At 49.8% G+C, this 12,641-nt stretch overlaps 13 non-coding genes across 13 annotated transcripts; 5 read left to right on the top strand and 8 right to left on the bottom strand.

Annotated features, from left to right (window-relative positions):
- Positions 1-51: 51 nt before the first annotated feature.
- TRNAG-UCC (transfer RNA glycine (anticodon UCC)) lies at positions 52-123 on the top strand. Its single transcript has one exon. It is a non-coding gene; the product is annotated as a tRNA-Gly (tRNA).
- A 2,229-nt stretch (positions 124-2,352) lies between these two features.
- Positions 2,353-2,426, bottom strand: TRNAN-GUU (transfer RNA asparagine (anticodon GUU)). Its single transcript has one exon. It is a non-coding gene; the product is annotated as a tRNA-Asn (tRNA).
- Positions 2,427-2,568: 142 nt separating this feature from the next.
- TRNAY-GUA (transfer RNA tyrosine (anticodon GUA)) lies at positions 2,569-2,654 on the bottom strand. The gene is given in 2 exon segments: positions 2,569-2,604; positions 2,618-2,654. It is a non-coding gene; the product is annotated as a tRNA-Tyr (tRNA).
- Positions 2,655-3,025: 371 nt separating this feature from the next.
- TRNAK-CUU (transfer RNA lysine (anticodon CUU)) lies at positions 3,026-3,098 on the top strand. The gene has a single exon. It is a non-coding gene; the product is annotated as a tRNA-Lys (tRNA).
- Positions 3,099-3,371: 273 nt separating this feature from the next.
- Positions 3,372-3,443, top strand: TRNAG-UCC (transfer RNA glycine (anticodon UCC)). The gene has a single exon. It is a non-coding gene; the product is annotated as a tRNA-Gly (tRNA).
- A 2,229-nt stretch (positions 3,444-5,672) lies between these two features.
- TRNAN-GUU (transfer RNA asparagine (anticodon GUU)) lies at positions 5,673-5,746 on the bottom strand. The gene has a single exon. It is a non-coding gene; the product is annotated as a tRNA-Asn (tRNA).
- A 142-nt stretch (positions 5,747-5,888) lies between these two features.
- TRNAY-GUA (transfer RNA tyrosine (anticodon GUA)) lies at positions 5,889-5,974 on the bottom strand. Its single transcript is given in 2 exon segments — positions 5,889-5,924; positions 5,938-5,974. It is a non-coding gene; the product is annotated as a tRNA-Tyr (tRNA).
- Positions 5,975-6,345: 371 nt separating this feature from the next.
- Positions 6,346-6,418, top strand: TRNAK-CUU (transfer RNA lysine (anticodon CUU)). The gene has a single exon. It is a non-coding gene; the product is annotated as a tRNA-Lys (tRNA).
- Positions 6,419-6,691: 273 nt separating this feature from the next.
- TRNAG-UCC (transfer RNA glycine (anticodon UCC)) lies at positions 6,692-6,763 on the top strand. Its single transcript has one exon. It is a non-coding gene; the product is annotated as a tRNA-Gly (tRNA).
- A 2,215-nt stretch (positions 6,764-8,978) lies between these two features.
- TRNAN-GUU (transfer RNA asparagine (anticodon GUU)) lies at positions 8,979-9,052 on the bottom strand. The gene has a single exon. It is a non-coding gene; the product is annotated as a tRNA-Asn (tRNA).
- A 142-nt stretch (positions 9,053-9,194) lies between these two features.
- Positions 9,195-9,280, bottom strand: TRNAY-GUA (transfer RNA tyrosine (anticodon GUA)). Its single transcript is given in 2 exon segments — positions 9,195-9,230; positions 9,244-9,280. It is a non-coding gene; the product is annotated as a tRNA-Tyr (tRNA).
- Positions 9,281-12,290: 3,010 nt separating this feature from the next.
- TRNAN-GUU (transfer RNA asparagine (anticodon GUU)) lies at positions 12,291-12,364 on the bottom strand. Its single transcript has one exon. It is a non-coding gene; the product is annotated as a tRNA-Asn (tRNA).
- A 141-nt stretch (positions 12,365-12,505) lies between these two features.
- TRNAY-GUA (transfer RNA tyrosine (anticodon GUA)) lies at positions 12,506-12,591 on the bottom strand. Its single transcript is given in 2 exon segments — positions 12,506-12,541; positions 12,555-12,591. It is a non-coding gene; the product is annotated as a tRNA-Tyr (tRNA).
- Positions 12,592-12,641: the final 50 nt, after the last annotated feature.

Here is a 12,641-nt window from a genome sequence, read left to right as displayed (position 1 = left end):
ATGTGTGGCCTTAATTGTATAGAGGTAGCAGGATGCCTGGCACACAGCCTTGCGTTGGTGGTATAGTGGTGAGCATAGCTGCCTTCCAAGCAGTTGACCCGGGTTCGATTCCCGGCCAACGCAATCTCCTTCTTTGCGCCCTTGACAAAATACCACAGGGCCCCAGGTCCTTATCAAAAGCTCCTTAGATGTCTTGCCTTAGTGACGACTGTGGAAATATTCCTCGGCATCCCAACAGGCTCCGGCCTCCTGCTTTAACTCGCTCGCGGGGTACAGCAGTATCAAGCAACAAGGTTCAGGCATTTCAACCACTGATTCCCAAAGAATCAACTCTGTCACACACAGCGTTTCTAAGTATCTGCCTACCATTCTAACACCCTCAACTGGCAAGATAATGCACCATTTGGAAGAATGCTAAAGAATGTGTCAACAAGGAATGTAGACTGAAGTTGGAGCCGGAAGAAACAATCACGTCCCATGATGCCATCGGCCTTTTCACTTGTATACACTTGGCAAAGGCTGTTGAAATTGTGGGAAACATCTGAAAGGAGGTAAGTCTCTTGACAGCCAAAAAGAACTAAAGCCTGACCAAGTGCATTCATTGCTGACCCTTGAGCCTTGAATTGTTCCATGGGGAAAAGACCAAGCCGTTTGTAAAGGCATGTGGATTCTACTTGGGTCAAGATTAGAGCATCAGCACCCCACAAGCTTTTAGTGAACTCATAAAGTCAGTGGACAAATACATCAAGTGTACACGGGAAGAGGCACTGAATAGCAAATGCCCCCTTTTGGACGGCGTCTTACAAGGCAAGGAAGGGGCTGACTTGGGCATGGAGGTCTCCAGGAAACCTACCCACACAGACCGCTATCTGCCTTTTGACTCACACCACCACCCACTGGAACACGAGCTGGGGGTTCTTAGGACTCTGCAATATCCGGCTGACATGGTAGCAACCAAAAGAGTCTAAAGACAAAAGAACACAGATGCAACGCCACCCTTGCGAGGGACGCTGGCGTGTTTGCCCCGGTTTCCCTTGACTTCGCCCCGCAGCCAGGCACAGTGTATTTCTTCAGCCAAATACACACGCGCGCAAACGCTCCTTGCCTTCAATGACCGGACTAGGGGATGTTTGTTTTTGGAGTTTTCTTGTCGAGCTGGGGATAGGGATGGGGAATTGTAGTAGGATACTCCAAAATGAGAACTTTTCACACTGAAGACATCTAGCTGATCTCTTAGTTAAGCAGTATTGACGTCCTGACTGGCTTGAGGCCCTCAGGTCCACCCACCTGGGGCCTCATGGCAGCCGGCGCCAGGCGAGGCAGCCTGCCTCCAGCCCAGCTGTTCAGTCCTCTCCCAGGAAAGACGCTGAGCCCATGTGCTCGCAGAACATAAATGCCACTCCCAGCATGCCACAGGACTGCCCTCCCTTGCAACTGGCCAGGGCGGTATCCGTATTCACGCTGTTCATTTGCCTAGCCCCTACCCATGTTCTGGAAAGCTCTCACAGCTTCCTGAAGGCGGGAATAACTCAGACAAACTCAAACAACATCAGAGAATCATGAGCAGACCTGACTAATCCATGGCAGCACTCTGTTAAGCAGAATACCACACTGAATTTACCCGACAGCCTCTCTGGTAAGCAGAGACCAACTATACAAATCCTAGCGCATGACTAGGAGAGTGCTACCGTGACATCTCAGGAGGGCTTTGAAAGCTTGTGGCTACCCAGACTGGGTCTTGGTTAAAACCTCCGCAAGGTCAGGGAAACAAACTGGGGAGAAGCAGAACACTAGGAGAAATCTAGTCATCCCGTATGTAACTGGAGCGTCGGAAAAACTCAGAAGGATCTTTAAGAAACATTGCATCCCTGTGTACTTCAAGCCCAGCATAGCCCCGGGGCACACGCTTAAACATTGACACTATCTGTATTCCACGTTTTTAACACCTCTATCCAGGCCATTTGACAACAATTGAGGCCTTTGGCCATGTCAATCTAGGCACTTTTAGCTATGCAGGCTTCCTGACACCAACAATGGGATCATGTAAGGTGAAAAAAGGTGCTTCCACAATTCTCACACATCCCCTGGTGTTCAGGTGTGAATAGAAATGCTGGGGTTTGTTCCTGAGACTCAGCGGAAGCGAAGAAGTGGCTTGACTAAACTATGAAAGATCTTGAACATTCCAGAAGAAGAGCAATTGATTGCGACATTATTCTAGTCCGTTTTCAAGGAATGTCTCGAGTGAATGGTTAATCGTCAGCCGTGTGAGACAAGCCAAAGGACGCTATTTGTCTTCTTAGGTTAGGGTGAGACTTGGCAGCGGGCCCTGCTAAGGTAAAGAGAAAGCACGAGCGTCCCTGGGTGGGCTTGAACCACCAACCTTTCGGTTAACAGCCGAACGCGCTAACCGATTGCGCCACAGAGACCACACGACAAGCGTGCTTGAGCTGGCCCAAAGGAGACATGAAAGATGAACTGAAGGTGCCTAAAAAGCTTCCCAATTGCACATTTGTAGTGATAAGAGATTGCCTTCTTTCTAAAAGGCAGAGACGCGGGGTAAAAAGCTCTTCCTTCGAGCCGGAATTGAACCAGCGACCTAAGGATTGCTGCTTTGTCTCTACAGTCCTCCGCTCTACCAGCTGAGCTATCGAAGGGAACTGGGAAGAGCACGTGACACCTTGCTTGCTAAGCCAGCGCCGTACACTTTGCATTTGACCTTCTCGGTTGAGGTATTGCTTGATGCCGCCTCGGCCGGAAAGGGCAAATGAATGACTTGGCAGATGTTATGTGGGAGGCTACGGCTTGATGTTTTGCACAGAGAGAAAAGGGTTTGGAATCAGCCAGCGCATTTTGTTGTGATCCTCCAAAGTCACAGCAAAAATGGTGATGTAACGCCCTGACAGCAAGTGAACAGAGTAGTACTTGGAAGCACATTGAGTTTAGCCAAAGGAATTATGTCGAAAGCTATCAAAAAGTCTGCGGACTCAGGTGGCTGTGAGAGGCCTTGAAGTGCAAAAGTGCTGTAGCCCGGCTAGCTCAGTCGGTAGAGCATGAGACTCTTAATCTCAGGGTCGTGGGTTCGAGCCCCACGTTGGGCGTGGGACACATTCCGTGTCCCTTTTGCCCGAGTGAAAGGCCTTTGCAAAACTTGTATCTCCAGTTCCTTCATGCGCACTGCACAATCACACCTTTACCGTATCTACTGGCTTGGCTTCCTTTCTCTCCACGAATGGGGAAATATTTCTAGCTGATCTTCCTAGTGGTCACTTGGTACGGCAGCGAATGGACCTTGCGCTGGAGGGGGTCCGTGAGTCAATGTCATGTGTGGCCTTAATTGTATAGAGGTAGCAGGATGCCTGGCACACAGCCTTGCGTTGGTGGTATAGTGGTGAGCATAGCTGCCTTCCAAGCAGTTGACCCGGGTTCGATTCCCGGCCAACGCAATCTCCTTCTTTGCGCCCTTGACAAAATACCACAGGGCCCCAGGTCCTTATCAAAAGCTCCTTAGATGTCTTGCCTTAGTGACGACTGTGGAAATATTCCTCGGCATCCCAACAGGCTCCGGCCTCCTGCTTTAACTCGCTCGCGGGGTACAGCAGTATCAAGCAACAAGGTTCAGGCATTTCAACCACTGATTCCCAAAGAATCAACTCTGTCACACACAGCGTTTCTAAGTATCTGCCTACCATTCTAACACCCTCAACTGGCAAGATAATGCACCATTTGGAAGAATGCTAAAGAATGTGTCAACAAGGAATGTAGACTGAAGTTGGAGCCGGAAGAAACAATCACGTCCCATGATGCCATCGGCCTTTTCACTTGTATACACTTGGCAAAGGCTGTTGAAATTGTGGGAAACATCTGAAAGGAGGTAAGTCTCTTGACAGCCAAAAAGAACTAAAGCCTGACCAAGTGCATTCATTGCTGACCCTTGAGCCTTGAATTGTTCCATGGGGAAAAGACCAAGCCGTTTGTAAAGGCATGTGGATTCTACTTGGGTCAAGATTAGAGCATCAGCACCCCACAAGCTTTTAGTGAACTCATAAAGTCAGTGGACAAATACATCAAGTGTACACGGGAAGAGGCACTGAATAGCAAATGCCCCCTTTTGGACGGCGTCTTACAAGGCAAGGAAGGGGCTGACTTGGGCATGGAGGTCTCCAGGAAACCTACCCACACAGACCGCTATCTGCCTTTTGACTCACACCACCACCCACTGGAACACGAGCTGGGGGTTCTTAGGACTCTGCAATATCCGGCTGACATGGTAGCAACCAAAAGAGTCTAAAGACAAAAGAACACAGATGCAACGCCACCCTTGCGAGGGACGCTGGCGTGTTTGCCCCGGTTTCCCTTGACTTCGCCCCGCAGCCAGGCACAGTGTATTTCTTCAGCCAAATACACACGCGCGCAAACGCTCCTTGCCTTCAATGACCGGACTAGGGGATGTTTGTTTTTGGAGTTTTCTTGTCGAGCTGGGGATAGGGATGGGGAATTGTAGTAGGATACTCCAAAATGAGAACTTTTCACACTGAAGACATCTAGCTGATCTCTTAGTTAAGCAGTATTGACGTCCTGACTGGCTTGAGGCCCTCAGGTCCACCCACCTGGGGCCTCATGGCAGCCGGCGCCAGGCGAGGCAGCCTGCCTCCAGCCCAGCTGTTCAGTCCTCTCCCAGGAAAGACGCTGAGCCCATGTGCTCGCAGAACATAAATGCCACTCCCAGCATGCCACAGGACTGCCCTCCCTTGCAACTGGCCAGGGCGGTATCCGTATTCACGCTGTTCATTTGCCTAGCCCCTACCCATGTTCTGGAAAGCTCTCACAGCTTCCTGAAGGCGGGAATAACTCAGACAAACTTAAACAACATCAGAGAATCATGAGCAGACCTGACTAATCCATGGCAGCACTCTGTTAAGCAGAATACCACACTGAATTTACCCGACAGCCTCTCTGGTAAGCAGAGACCAACTATACAAATCCTAGCGCATGACTAGGAGAGTGCTACCGTGACATCTCAGGAGGGCTTTGAAAGCTTGTGGCTACCCAGACTGGGTCTTGGTTAAAACCTCCGCAAGGTCAGGGAAACAAACTGGGGAGAAGCAGAACACTAGGAGAAATCTAGTCATCCCGTATGTAACTGGAGCGTCGGAAAAACTCAGAAGGATCTTTAAGAAACATTGCATCCCTGTGTACTTCAAGCCCAGCATAGCCCCGGGGCACACGCTTAAACATTGACACTATCTGTATTCCACGTTTTTAACACCTCTATCCAGGCCATTTGACAACAATTGAGGCCTTTGGCCATGTCAATCTAGGCACTTTTAGCTATGCAGGCTTCCTGACACCAACAATGGGATCATGTAAGGTGAAAAAAGGTGCTTCCACAATTCTCACACATCCCCTGGTGTTCAGGTGTGAATAGAAATGCTGGGGTTTGTTCCTGAGACTCAGCGGAAGCGAAGAAGTGGCTTGACTAACCTATGAAAGATCTTGAACATTCCAGAAGAAGAGCAATTGATTGCGACATTATTCTAGTCCGTTTTCAAGGAATGTCTCGAGTGAATGGTTAATCGTCAGCCGTGTGAGACAAGCCAAAGGACGCTATTTGTCTTCTTAGGTTAGGGTGAGACTTGGCAGCGGGCCCTGCTAAGGTAAAGAGAAAGCACGAGCGTCCCTGGGTGGGCTTGAACCACCAACCTTTCGGTTAACAGCCGAACGCGCTAACCGATTGCGCCACAGAGACCACACGACAAGTGTGCTTGAGCTGGCCCAAAGGAGACATGAAAGATGAACTGAAGGTGCCTAAAAAGCTTCCCAATTGCACATTTGTAGTGATAAGATATTGCCTTCTTTCTAAAAGGCAGAGACGCGGGGTAAAAAGCTCTTCCTTCGAGCCGGAATTGAACCAGCGACCTAAGGATTGCTGCTTTGTCTCTACAGTCCTCCACTCTACCAGCTGAGCTATCGAAGGGAACTGGGAAGAGCACGTGACACCTTGCTTGCTAAGCCAGCGCCGTACACTTTGCATTTGACCTTCTCGGTTGAGGTATTGCTTGATGCCGCCTCGGCCGGAAAGGGCAAATGAATGACTTGGCAGATGTTATGTGGGAGGCTACGGCTTGATGTTTTGCACAGAGAGAAAAGGGTTTGGAATCAGCCAGCGCATTTTGTTGTGATCCTCCAAAGTCACAGCAAAAATGGTGATGTAGCGCCCTGACAGCAAGTGAACAGAGTAGTACTTGGAAGCGCATTGAGTTTAGCCAAAGGAATTATGTCGAAAGCTATCAAAAAGTCTGCGGACTCAGGTGGCTGTGAGAGGCCTTGAAGTGCAAAAGTGCTGTAGCCCGGCTAGCTCAGTCGGTAGAGCATGAGACTCTTAATCTCAGGGTCGTGGGTTCGAGCCCCACGTTGGGCGTGGGACACATTCCGTGTCCCTTTTGCCCGAGTGAAAGGCCTTTGCAAAACTTGTATCTCCAGTTCCTTCATGCGCACTGCACAATCACACCTTTACCGTATCTACTGGCTTGGCTTCCTTTCTCTCCACGAATGGGGAAATATTTCTAGCTGATCTTCCTAGTGGTCACTTGGTACGGCAGCGAATGGACCTTGCGCTGGAGGGGGTCCGTGAGTCAATGTCATGTGTGGCCTTAATTGTATAGAGGTAGCAGGATGCCTGGCGCACAGCCTTGCGTTGGTGGTATAGTGGTGAGCATAGCTGCCTTCCAAGCAGTTGACCCGGGTTCGATTCCCGGCCAACGCAATCTCCTTCTTTGCGCCCTTGACAAAATACCACAGGGCCCCAGGTCCTTATCAAAAGCTCCTTAGTGACGACTGTGGAAATATTCCTCGGCATCCCAACAGGCTCCGGCCTCCTGCTTTAACTCGCTCGCGGGGTACAGCAGTATCAAGCAACAAGGTTCAGGCATTTCAACCACTGATTCCCAAAGAATCAACTCTGTCACACACAGCGTTTCTAAGTATCTGCCTACCATTCTAACACCCTCAACTGGCAAGATAATGCACCATTTGGAAGAATGCTAAAGAATGTGTCAACAAGGAATGTAGACTGAAGTTGGAGCCGGAAGAAACAATCACGTCCCATGATGCCATCGGCCTTTTCACTTGCATACACGTGGCAGAGGCTGTTGAGATTGTGGGAAACATCTGAAAGGAGGTAAGTCTCTTGACAGCCAAAAAGAACTAAAGCCTGACCAAGTGCATTCATTGCTGACCCTTGAGCCTTGAATTGTTCCATGGGGAAAAGACCAAGCCGTTTGTAAAGGCATGTGGATTCTACTTGGGTCAAGATTAGAGCATCAGCACCCCACAAGCTTTTAGTGAACCCATAAAGTCAGTGGACAAATACATCAAGTGTACACGGGAAGAGGCACTGAATAGCAAATGCCCCCTTTTGGACGGCGTCTTACAAGGCAAGGAAGGGGCTGACTTGGGCATGGAGGTCTCCAGGAAACCTACCCACACAGACCTCTATCTGCCTTTTGACTCACACCACCACCCACTGGAACACGAGCTGGGGGTTCTTAGGACTCTGCAATATCCGGCTGACATGGTAGCAACCAAAAGAGTCTAAAGACAAAAGAACACAGATGCAACGCCACCCTTGCGAGGGACGCTGGCGTGTTTGCCCCGGTTTCCCTTGACTTCGCCCCGCAGCCAGGCACAGTGTATTTCTTCAGCCAAATACACACGCGCGCAAACGCTCCTTGCCTTCAATGACCGGACTAGGGCATGTTTGTTTTTGGAGTTTTCTTGTCGAGCTGGGGATAGGGATGGGGAATTGTAGTAGGATACTCCAAAATGAGAACTTTTCACACTGAAGACATCTAGCTGATCTCTTAGTTAAGCAGTATTGACGTCCTGACTGGCTTGAGGCCCTCAGGTCCACCCACCTGGGGCCTCATGGCAGCCGGCGCCAGGCGAGGCAGCCTGCCTCCAGCCCAGCTGTTCAGTCCTCTCCCAGGAAAGACGCTGAGCCCATGTGCTCGCAGAACATAAATGCCACTCCCAGCATGCCACAGGACTGCCCTCCCTTGCAACTGGCCAGGGCGGTATCCGTATTCACGCTGTTCATTTGCCTAGCCCCTACCCATGTTCTGGAAAGCTCTCACAGCTTCCTGAAGGCGGGAATAACTCAGACAAACTCAAACAACATCAGAGAATCATGAGCAGACCTGACTAATCCATGGCAGCACTCTGTTAAGCAGAATACCACACTGAATTTACCCGACAGCCTCTCTGGTAAGCAGAGACCAACTATACAAATCCTAGCGCATGACTAGGAGAGTGCTACCGTGACATCTCAGGAGGGCTTTGAAAGCTTGTGGCTACCCAGACTGGGTCTTGGTTAAAACCTCCGCAAGGTCAGGGAAACAAACTGGGGAGAAGCAGAACACTAGGAGAAATCTAGTCATCCCGTATGTAACTGGAGCGTCGGAAAAACTCAGAAGGATCTTTAAGAAACATTGCATCCCTGTGTACTTCAAGCCCAGCATAGCCCCGGGGCACACGCTTAAACATTGACACTATCTGTATTCCACGTTTTTAACACCTCTATCCAGGCCATTTGACAACAATTGAGGCCTTTGGCCATGTCAATCTAGGCACTTTTAGCTATGCAGGCTTCCTGACACCAACAATGGGATCATGTAAGGTGAAAAAAGGTGCTTCCACAATTCTCACACATCCCCTGGTGTTCAGGTGTGAATAGAAATGCTGGGGTTTGTTCCTGAGACTCAGCGGAAGCGAAGAAGTGGCTTGACTAACCTATGAAAGATCTTGAACATTCCAGAAGAAGAGCAATTGATTGCGACATTATTCTAGTCCGTTTTCAAGGAATGTCTCGAGTGAATGGTTAATCGTCAGCCGTGTGAGACAAGCCAAAGGACGCTATTTGTCTTCTTAGGTTAGGGTGAGACTTGGCAGCGGGCCCTGCTAAGGTAAAGAGAAAGCACGAGCGTCCCTGGGTGGGCTTGAACCACCAACCTTTCGGTTAACAGCCGAACGCGCTAACCGATTGCGCCACAGAGACCACACGACAAGCGTGCTTGAGCTGACCCAAAGGAGACATGAAAGATGAACTGAAGGTGCCTAAAAAGCTTCCCAATTGCACATTTGTAGTGATAAGAGATTGCCTTCTTTCTAAAAGGCAGAGACGTGGGGTAAAAAGCTCTTCCTTCGAGCCGGAATTGAACCAGCGACCTAAGGATTGCTGCTTTGTCTCTACAGTCCTCCGCTCTACCAGCTGAGCTATCGAAGGGAACTGGAAAGAGCACGTGACACCTTGCATGCTAAGCCAGCGCCGTACACTTTGCATTTGACCTTCTCGGTTGAGGTATTGCTTGATGCCGCCTCGGCCGGAAAGGGCAAATGAATGACTTGGCAGATGTTATGTGGGAGGCTACGGCTTGATGTTTTGCACAGAGAGAAAAGGGTTTGGAATCAGCCAGCGCATTTTGTTGTGATCCTCCAAAGTCACAGCAAAAATGGTGATGTAGCGCCCTGACAGCAAGTGAACAGAGTAGTACTTGGAAGCGCATTGAGTTTAGCCAAAGGAATTATGTCGAAAGCTATCAAAAAGTCTGCGGACTCAGGTGGCTGTGAGAGGCCTTGAAGAGCAAAAGTGCTGTAGCCCGGCTAGCTCAGTCGGTAGAGCATGAGACTCTTAATCTCAGGGTCGTGGGTTCGAGCCCCACGTTGAGCGTGGGACACATTCCGTGTCCCTTTTGCCCGAGTGAAAGGCCTTTGCAAAACTTGTATCTCCAGTTCCTTCATGCGCACTGCACAATCACACCTTTACCGTATCTACTGGCTTGGCTTCCTTTCTCTCCACGAATGGGGAAATATTTCTAGCTGATCTTCCTAGTGGTCACTTGGTACGGCAGCGAATGGACCTTGCGCTGGAGGGGGTCCGTGAGTCAATGTCATGTGTGGCCTTAATTGTATAGAGGTAGCAGGATGCCTGGCGCACAGCCTTGCGTTGGTGGTATAGTGGTGAGCATAGCTGCCTTCCAAGCAGTTGACCCGGGTTCGCTTCCCGGCCAACGCAATCTCCTTCTTTGCGCCCTTGACAAAATACCACAGGGCCCCAGGTCCTTATCAAAAGCTCCTTAGATTTCTTGCCTTAGTGACGACTGTGGAAATATTCCTCGGCATCCCAACAGGCTCCGGCCTCCTGCTTTAACTCGCTCGCGGGGTACAGCAGTATCAAGCAACAAGGTTCAGGCATTTCAACCACTGATTCCCAAAGAATCAACTCTGTCACACACAGCGTTTCTAAGTATCTGCCTACCATTCTAACACCCTCAACTGGCAAGATAATTCACCATTTGGAAGAATGCTAAAGAATGTGTCAACAAGGAATGTAGACTGAAGTTGGAGCCGGAAGAAACAATCACGTCCCATGATGCCATCGGCCTTTTCACTTGTATACACTTGGCAGAGGCTGTTGAGATTGTGGGAAACATCTGAAAGGAGGTACGTCTCTTGACAGCCAAAAAGAACTAAAGCCTGACCAAGTGCATTCATTGCTGACCCTTGAGCCTTGAATTGTTCCATGGGGAAAAGACCAAGCCGTTTGTAAAGGCATGTGGATTCTACTTGGGTCAAGATTAGAGCATCAGCACCCCACAAGCTTTTAGTGAACCCATAAAGTCAGTGGACAAATACATCAAGTGTACACGGGAAGAGGCACTGAATAGCAAATGCCCCCTTTTGGACGGCGTCTTACAAGGCAAGGAAGGGGCTGACTTGGGCATGGAGGTCTCCAGGAAACCTACCCACACAGACCGCTATCTGCCTTTTGACTCACACCACCACCCACTGGAACACGAGCTGGGGGTTCTTAGGACTCTGCAATATCCGGCTGACATGGTAGCAACCAAAAGAGTCTAAAGACAAAAGAACACAGATGCAACGCCACCCTTGCGAGGGACGCTGGCGTGTTTGCCCCGGTTTCCCTTGACTTCGCCCCGCAGCCAGGCACAGTGTATTTCTTCAGCCAAATACACACGCGCGCAAACGCTCCTTGCCTTCAATGACCGGACTAGGGGATGTTTGTTTTTGGAGTTTTCTTGTCGAGCTGGGGATAGGGATGGGGAATTGTAGTAGGATACTCCAAAATGAGAACTTTTCACACTGAAGACATCTAGCTGATCTCTTAGTTAAGCAGTATTGACGTCCGGACTGGCTTGAGGCCCTCAGGTCCACCCACCTGGGGCCTCATGGCAGCCGGCGCCAGGCGAGGCAGCCTGCCTCCAGCCCAGCTGTTCAGTCCTCTCCCAGGAAAGACGCTGAGCCCATGTGCTCGCAGAACATAAATGCCACTCCCAGCATGCCACAGGACTGCCCTCCCTTGCAACTGGCCAGGGCGGTATCCGTATTCACGCTGTTCATTTGCCTAGCCCCTACCCATGTTCTGGAAAGCTCTCACAGCTTCCTGAAGGCGGGAATAACTCAGACAAACTCAAACAACATCAGAGAATCATGAGCAGACCTGACTAATCCATGGCAGCACTCTGTTAAGCAGAATACCACACTGAATTTACCCGACAGCCTCTCTGGTAAGCAGAGACCAACTATACAAATCCTAGCGCATGACTAGGAGAGTGCTACCGTGACATCTCAGGAGGGCTTTGAAAGCTTGTGGCTACCCAGACTGGGTCTTGGTTAAAACCTCCGCAAGGTCAGGGAAACAAACTGGGGAGAAGCAGAACACTAGGAGAAATCTAGTCATCCCGTATGTAACTGGAGCGTCGGAAAAACTCAGAAGGATCTTTAAGAAACATTGCATCCCTGTGTACTTCAAGCCCAGCATAGCCCCGGGGCACACGCTTAAACATTGACACTATCTGTATTCCACGTTTTTAACACCTCTATCCAGGCCATTTGACAACAATTGAGGCCTTTGGCCATGTCAATCTAGGCACTTTTAGCTATGCAGGCTTCCTGACACCAACAATGGGATCATGTAAGGTGAAAAAAGGTGCTTCCACAATTCTCACACATCCCCTGGTGTTCAGGTGTGAATAGAAATGCTGGGGTTTGTTCCTGAGACTCAGCGGAAGCGAAGAAGTGGCTTGACTAAACTATGAAAGATCTTGAACATTCCAGAAGAAGAGCAATTGATTGCGACATTATTCTAGTCCGTTTTCAAGGAATGTCTCGAGTGAATGGTTAATCGTCAGCCGTGTGAGACAAGCCAAAGGACGCTATTTGTCTTCTTAGGTTAGGGTGAGACTTGGCAGCGGGCCCTGCTAAGGTAAAGAGAAAGTCCCTGGGTGGGCTTGAACCACCAACCTTTCGGTTAACAGCCGAACGCGCTAACCGATTGCGCCACAGAGACCACACGACAAGCGCGCTTGAGCTGGCCCAAAGGAGACATGAAAGATGAACTGAAGGTGCCTAAAAAGCTTCCCAATTGCACATTTGTAGAGATAAGAGATTGCCTTCTTTCTAAAAGTAGAGACGCGGGGTAAAAAGCTCTTCCTTCGAGCCGGAATTGAACCAGCGACCTAAGGATTGCTGCTTTGTCTCTACAGTCCTCCGCTCTACCAGCTGAGCTATCGAAGGGAACTGGGAAGAGCACGTGACACCTTGCATGCTAAGCCAGCGCCGTACAC

The sequence above is a fragment of the Staurois parvus genome, unplaced genomic scaffold, assembly GCF_062004578.1.
Source record: "Staurois parvus isolate SC_StPar_1 unplaced genomic scaffold, SC_StPar_1.0 ptg002181l, whole genome shotgun sequence".
In the NCBI taxonomy this organism is placed as follows: domain Eukaryota; kingdom Metazoa; phylum Chordata; class Amphibia; order Anura; family Ranidae; genus Staurois; species Staurois parvus.
This window is presented reverse-complemented; position numbering and strand designations above follow the sequence as displayed.